The sequence below is a fragment of the Camellia sinensis genome, chromosome 5 (genome assembly GCF_055761805.1).
Source record: "Camellia sinensis isolate YWXY chromosome 5, ASM5576180v1, whole genome shotgun sequence".
NCBI classification, from domain to species: Eukaryota; Viridiplantae; Streptophyta; class Magnoliopsida; order Ericales; family Theaceae; genus Camellia; species Camellia sinensis.
This window is the reverse complement of record NC_138965.1, coordinates 173,349,842-173,358,252: the sequence shown is the minus strand read 5'-3', so window position 1 is coordinate 173,358,252 and position 8,411 is coordinate 173,349,842.

Here is an 8,411-nt window from a genome sequence, read left to right as displayed (position 1 = left end):
GTCCGTAAGTAAGATGTTGTACTAGCATTCCAACCTCGACACTTCCATGTGTCCGAGGAGCCAGTGCTGCAGAGCAGAGACCCTTTGGGGGTCGCGTGCCTGGACGTCTTCTCTCCTTCGAGCCCTCTCTTCTAGCACTGTTCGCAAGTCCGCCAACCTAGGAAACTTCGTGTGCCTTGATGTCATTTGGTGCATATGCGAGGGCTGATAACTGCTTCCCTCCATACAAGACCTTTCAGTCCTCATTCTCTCAGACCTAGAGTAACGAGTTTTGGAAGTCCTTGTATGTGTGTCACCTGTCCTGAGGCTTCTACTTTCAGTCTGTGATGGTGTTAGTTGCATGTCATGATCTCTTAAGTGGCGAGAATGTGCTCTGCCTTTGCCAATCTCTTCTTCTGCCACCCCTTTGCCTTTTATCTGACGTTTCATCGTCTCCATATCAGTCGCCACTCTCTTTATCTCTTTGTCTTGCTCCCTTACGCGATCTTCCAGAACCTAAGGATCCATCCTCTGCCTCTGTCTATCAGGGCTTTGAGAGCGACAAGGACTTGAGCCCCGTCTTTCTTGCATGTCTCTCCGTAGGTTCCGTCGCTAGGGATCCAATTCTGCCATGGGCGGGACAAAAGGCAAACCTTCACGCCTCCCGCCCCCTTCCGAGGTTTGCCCATCAATAGCAGAATGTGACAAGTCTTGGTTATGCGCCATTTGAAATTAATCAAAGAAAAACTCAATCAAAAGGTTTGTTCTCTATAAACTTCCCACAGATAGTGCTAATTGTACTAGCAGAGAACAATCTTTTCGTATAATCCAATTGATCAAGTTCGCACTCCTCCTAACGTCGTCGCTGTGCTACCTGAAACTATAAACGTGAGCTAGCCGGCAGGTGTGTGCCAAGAACCCCTCCGATGCCTAAGTCAGCAAAAAGATAATAGACATAAAAGCTCTGTGTATTTAAGAGTAAGAATTGCAATACCTGTGCATAGGTCCTGTCATGAGCTTTTATAGATTCTACTTGGCACAATCCTAGTAAGACTTTAACTTCTCTTAGCAATATCCTCCTAGGAATCACTTATCAAAGGATAATGCTTATCCTTAGAACACCCTCTTACTGCGAGCCAAGTGAGATGGCCTAATACTCTACTCAGCTAACTGCACCTAATTGAGCTACCTCGGCTCCGTACTCAACATGACCGAACCATGATCACCCTAGCTGGAGAATGGCAACCTGTCGAGCTATGCCTAGCTCGGCCCACTACACTGATAATCACCTCGGTCTGATAAAGACTTGTCTCCAGATAGCTAGGTTCAAGCCCCAGCAACATATCCTCGACCGTCAAAACACCTTCTCGGCCCAAGACCGAGCTACCCAAAAGTTTCTCCTTGTCCCATTGTGCGGCCCAATTTCCAAAGAAGATTTCACCTAGCTTAGCCCAATTTGCACACAAATTACCCTCTCAATATTGTAGGTCTAAAAAAATGTACTGAGGCACATGTTGGAAATGATATTGTACAACCATGTTGATCTTGTGTTCTGCATATTATACAAGAGTAAGATGCCTATTTATTTCAGGGCATTACAATTTAGTTTTTTTTTTTTTTTTTTACTCAAAAGGTGTACATTGAAATTTTTTTATTTTTAAAAGATGTGTACAAAAAATATTTTCATATAATATTATGAGTCCTAGTAGATGTCCATTATGGTCATTTTAGTATAAGTATAATTACCATTAAAATAATATTTCATTAAATATGTACACTGACTTAATTAGGTGTGTGAAAATTGAATTTCCTGAAAGAATGAGAGACTCTTAATCACATCTTATTTCACCAATTTTTTAAGAACCTCTCTTTTTCCCAAAAAGCTTCGAGTCTTATAAACCACACACGATCAAATCAAAGTAGCCAAAAAGGTTATTGCATGCATACAAGCCAACTACACAATTAAGGAATGTAAAAATGGCCCGCGGTCTGGGATGGGTCTGGTCCGGTTATGCCCAGGTCAAAGTCCAGTCCAAGATCCTGGGTCCTGGGTTTCAGTCATCATTTTGAAATTCGGTCCAATCCGGCCCATGGGTCCAGTCTACCTAGCCCAGCCCATCGGCCCTCTCAAGACCCAGTCTAAAGCCTAACCCGCCCAATATCTAGTGTCATTTTTAATGGAAAAGAATAAAATTTTGGTAGAAAAATAGAAAAAAAAAATTAAAAATGTTCATGCTCAACCCAAGCTCGAGCTCGAGCTCGAGGCTGCTGGCCCAGTCCGGCTCGAATACCTCCTTGGCCTAATTTTCTAGCACATGGCCCAGCTGGACCCGAATTTTGGCAGAAGCCCGGGTTGCCCAACATGGGCCAACCCAGGCCCAAGTGTGCTGGGTCGAGCCCAATTTACACCCCTAACCATAACCCTGATTTCATTTTTGTCCATTTTAAGAATTTCAAATTTTTTCAAGGGATATGTAATGAATATATTAAAATTCAATTTAATTAATGATTAACATACACGATGTGTGTCTAATATTATCTATGCCCTTTATTCTTCTCCTATCATCCATGTCACAAACAGAAAAGTGAAGAGCAATTATCACAGAATTGAGATAGTTATTTAATCATGTAAGGATAATTATTTGATCGTGTAACGATAATTTAGAAAAATAAAACATATTATGTACTTTCGTCTACACTAATTCAAATTTTATTTTATTTTTTTATCAACTATACCAATTGAGGTGTTGACATTGTGGTGTTTTGAGAAGTTGGTAAAAAGCTGGCATTTTTTACTTTTTAGTGACTTTTTTGTGACTTTTTTGTGTAAAAAAGTTAAAAGGCAAAAAAATTGGCTTTTTTAGCAAGTTGCCAAAAGACCCCATTATCATATAGAATATGTTTGTAACTTTTTATAAGGGTTAATTTTAGAAATTTGTACATTTTGTATTTTTTACTTTTCAAAGTGAATAATTTTTTTGAGATATCCCAAAAGAAAAGATGAATAGACAAAATGAAACAACAAAAAATTTAAGAAGACTAACTAACTAACTAATGCACCAACAAACATACTGTGAGACCATGAAATATCCTCTCACATGGATGTTGTAGAGATCCAACGAAAAGATGAACTTTGTCTCGATGAGTCTGCAAAGATAAGCACGATCGGCGCCACCCAACCAGGGTTGCCGGCCGGAGACACTCCGATGTTAAAGTTAGTCCTTTGATTGAAAGAATAAAGCTATGGAAATCAAGAGTGTTGGTGTGTAGTGTAGGGAAAGATCACATACCTCCTCTTCTGGGATGCCCCCCCTTTATATAGATGGGGGTTGTGATATTAGTTTGGGCTGGACCCATTGTAGGCCTTGTTTGGGTTCACCCCAATAAGCTGATATATATTTTTTTCTGGCTCCCACAATTGCTCCAAAACTTTCATTGTCTGTGGTAGAAGGAATGAGAGTTTTTTTCTTGCCAAGTTACGCTCTTTAAATAGCTATTAGGTTTTTTGATAAAGAAAACTTTGGATAAATGAATAAAATATATGAATGAATGACTGCATGTAAACTTGAATGTATGTATAAATGTACATATGTCTTGAATGTATGTATAAATGTATATAAGTCGATCATAGGATGAGAGGGAGTGAGCTAAAACCCAGAAAGGAATACAAACAAATCATAACGATAGGTCGCGGTATTCTAACCCCCGGGCATGGGTGTAGGCCACAGTATTCAAACCCCTGGGCATGGGTGTAGGCCACAGTATTCTAACCCCCGGGCATGGGTGTAGGCCGCAGTATTCTAACCCCCGGGCATGAGTGTAGGGCGTAGTATTCTAACCCCCGGGCATAGGTGTACACCTTTACTAACGGCACTCTGTGCCGAGTGCGAAGATCACACTGTACTTAGAGACTTTTGCTGATTTTAAGTGGCAACCAAGTGCCAATATGACAAGGACATTGAATAATGCATCCTATACCGAATAAGGTGGACGTTTTAATCACCAATAATATTGCTCCGCTTGTATGGAATTGCCAAGTAGATATTGGGCCAACTATTTAATTGCCGAGTTGCTCGGTTTGCGTTTAGTCTAAGGTAGACTTGCCCCATTGCTTTTGAATGACAGGTGTTAGTCGGAAGGAATGCAGATTCCCATTGCCCTATGTTGCAGGGAAGATTTGGCTTTAGTAAAATGACAGCGCACAACAATGTGAGAACTGCTAACTGCCAAATGCGAATTGCCGACTGCCAAGTGCTAATGGCCGACTGCCAAGTGTGTAATGTATTGCCCCAAAACTAGCGCTTGCTTGGAGCAGTGTGAAAAGGAGTGTAAGTGTGTAACTCAAGTAAATGTCGTTGTAATGTTTGTACCAAGTTGGCCGAGTATGCATGCATATCAAAGGTGCCGAGATGATGATCGGCTGATGTGCCCTAATTGGAAAGCGAAAAATTGACTAAGATGTCCCAGTGGGCAATTGTTTTGCCAAATAATGTTGTTAGGCGAATAAAGTTACTGAATACTGTGGCCAATGTTGCTGCATAAAGTTTGACAATGCATAAAGTTTGACAATGCATAAAGTTGTTTAGCCGAATAAAGTTGATGCACAGCCGAATAATGATCATAATGTTGAATTAATAATGGTGATGAATAATCTTGCCGAGTAAATTTGATGCACTGCCGAGTAACTAGTATCAAAACATCGGTGTCTGTTTCATATATAATGTGATTTTGCCAAAAAGTTGGTCAGCTACACTTGGGTCGGTGATTGTGCTGATCTTTTGGTCGGCGATTTTTTTTAGCTTCGCGGTGTGTCGGCATCCCTTCGGAGTTAGATTTGCTAAGAACTTGGTTGGCAATGGTTGCCAATTTATTGAAGTTGAGTTTCTTGTCCAACGTATATTTGCCCCATTACTTTTGAATAAGATTAGTTATTCAGAAGGAATAATTGACTTGGGCCAAAATTGCCGAGTGGGCAGATAACAATTTGAAACGGATCTCGTGCCCCTGTTTGGTGCCGTGGCGAAATCGAAATGAAGCCGAGGCAAAGTAGAGTGCTTGGTGATATGCAAAGTGAGCCATTGTACCCAATTTTTGAATAAAATCTGTAATAAATTTTTTTTTTTAGCTGAATTTGCAAATTCTGACCGTACGGATAGACCCGAAATGCGTCAAATAGCTAGAAAGGACTATTGGATCGCTGTGATCAGATTCCTAATGGCGTAATTATAGCCAAAATGGATCTAATGGCTCAGATCAACAGGGTGTTATACAACCGCGAAGCACAGGATTATTTCTGCATATCTTGCTGGGCTGTCTTCTCCAGCGAAGGAATTCATTTTTTGGGCAAACTTTGATCGACCCGTATGGCTTCGTTTTAGATCCGATTTTGACGCAGTTTGTTGCGTTGGATTCGTCTTGATGAGTGCTTCACATTGGGATGATCAAAACTTAATTTCGACAATTTTGAAAATTTTAATGTTCGAAAAATGTGGTCCGTTTCGCAGTTACCAGTAAACTTTGGTTACTTCTTGGCTACTCAGGTGAGTGGGTTTGGACTCCTTGATTTAACGCGAATCCTCTAGTATATTCAGATGTTGATTTCGGCAAGCCGAGATGCTAGTTCTTTGCCGAGATAATAAGCATAAGATTTTTGCCGAAGAGATAGGTAAGTTAATAATTGTAGTTTTGTGCCGATGATGTCCAACATTATGGAGTATGTTACGAGCATGTAGTTTTGTGCCGAGCATGTAGTTTTGTGTCGAGCATGTAGTTGTCGAATAATGTTAGTCGAATTGTTGAGGGCCAAATAAGTTGTGAATTTGCAATTGCTGATATGCCGAATAAATGACATGCAAAGTAGCTTTGGAGCTTTGCCGAGCAATTCAAGTTAATAATTATAGTTTTGCGCCGAGAATGTCCAACGCTATGGAGCATGTTACGAGCATGTAGTTTTGTGCCGAATAATGCACAGCCGAATTGCTGAGGGCCGAATAAGTTGTGAATTTGCAGTTGCTGATATGCCGAATAAATGACATGCAATGCAAAGTAGCTTGGGAGCTTTGCCGAGCAATTGGCTATGAGTTCTTACTATTGCCGAAATGCACATGTATGGGCTCGAACGCCGAATATAAATGGAAAGTCTTGCAGGATTGCCTAACAGCTTCGTCCGTTTGGCCGAATATTATGGAATTGAGTGTTCCAGTCATTGACAGAACTGTTGGTTGGGCGGCATCATGTCCACCGAAAGTCAACTCACTTGCCGCAAGCCAGTGGTCGGCCTTCGCTTTGGGTTTGACTGGCCGAGAAAAAATGTGCAGCAATTCCCTTCTTGGCTTGCCGAATACGTGGTCGGCATGTTGGCAACGTGGGCTTGCCGAAATGCTTCGACAACTCTTTGGCTGAGAATACTTGATCATCTCCGTTTGGCTTTGTTTTGGCCGAACAATGACGGTGACCTAATCCAACTCAAACTAGGCAAAAACTTTAGTAAAGATCATAGTTTTATATAAATAATAAATTGGTGAAATTATACCTAGAGAGATAGAGTTAGAAGTTTAAGGAAAGGAAATATGATGAGCCTTTATGGGAATTGAAGTGGTCTTAAAGTTGTCAAATTTTCTTGCCGAGGAGACTTCTAGAGAGAGTGAAGATGGTATAATTACAATACGTGATTTTTGAACCCAGCTGGTGATTATAAAGTTCTGTATGCATGCAAGTATATATATATATATATTTTTTTTTTTTTTTTAACCTACAAACGCGGAATTGAAAACATATGAAGCCGAAAGATAAATAAATAAACAATATATGTTGACTTCATATTATATAGGAAGATCTATTAAATTTATTTTAGCCGAGAGATAAATAAATAAATAATGACCAGGGATGAATTTGGATATCTTCAGTTTCGTCAAGATTTTGGTCGGCGTCATCATGAGCCATTCATGATAATTGAAGTTGCCTCCAAATCAGACTGTTTGAATTTACATGCAGATATATATATATACATATATATAGCATGTCGGCTACCACAATTAATTAAATAATAATAATAACTTTTTTTTATATCATAACTCATGGTCCATCCTATGGCAATGTCTCTTGCTAGGAATAACTCTAGAGAGAGAAAACCTGAAGACCCAGCCGTTTTGAGAAATAAAGAAGAATAAATAAATGAATGGACAGACCCATGTGTAGATTTAGCAGAACAACTTTATTGAATTGCCGAAAAAGTGTTTGCACCAAGGAAGGTGTGAAACCCATTTTTAGAGAGAGAAAACAGCTACAAACTTCATCTTGTTTTGACAACCTTTCTAAGCAATATTAATATTCAACAAGGGCTTGATCAAATCTGTGAGCATAAATAGATACATACATAGACGTGTATATATATATATATGTGTATACCTGAACTTTAGCAAAAAACATAATCAGAATGAAAGAAACCAAAAACACAGTTGTGGTCTCCTTTTTTAGAAAGAGAATGGTTAACCTTAGTGCTCACTGGTCGAAGTACCTTGGGTGTCGTATTGATTCCTCTCTTCGTTGAATTCCTTAGCTCTTTCCCACAGACGGTGCCAATTGTGAGACCATGAAATATCCTCTCACATGGATGTTGTAGAGATCCAACGAAGAGATGAACTTTGTCTCGATGAGTCTGCAAAGATGAGCACGATCGGTGCCCCCAATCGGGGTTGCCGACCGGAGCCCCTCTGATGTTAAACTTAGTCCTTTGATTGAAGGAATAAAGCTATGGAAATCAAGAGTGTTGGTGTGTAGTGTAGGGAAAGATCACATACCTCCTCTTCTGGGATGCCCCCCTTTATATAAATGAGGGGTGTGATATTAGTTTGGGCAAGACCCATTGTAGGCCTTGTTTGGATTAACCCCAATAAGCTGATATATTTTTTTTTTATGGCTCCCACATATACCAATAGATATTTTATTTTTAAAAAATAGTAATATTGTTAAAAGACCCAGTAAGGGCGCTGGAGAGCTTTTCTCTAGCGATTTTTGACGCCCTTCAGGTAATTTTGCAGCGAGATGCAAATCACTTCTAAAATGTAGGTTTTAGTTTTTTTATGCCTAGGAAGAGAGGTTTGAGTGTTTCTTCTCCGTTTTTTTGAATAGATTTTTAGATTTTCAACACTTACAATTATCTTTCTTCTCTCAATCATCATCCCTTAATGTTGTGAGTGTTCTTCTTCCTTCAACTCTAACTTTTGACGATAATCGAATTTCAAGAAGGCAATGGTAGTAGGGACGACGGCGATGAAGGGTTTGATCTTATTTTTTTCGAATCACATTGGTGAGAAGATTGATGATTTTCCTAAAATAACAAGTGATTTTTTTTGACAACTTTTGTAATTTATAGCTTGTATAGAGTTTCTTATTTGGCCCTTTAGACCTTTTTTTTTTTTTTTATGTGATAT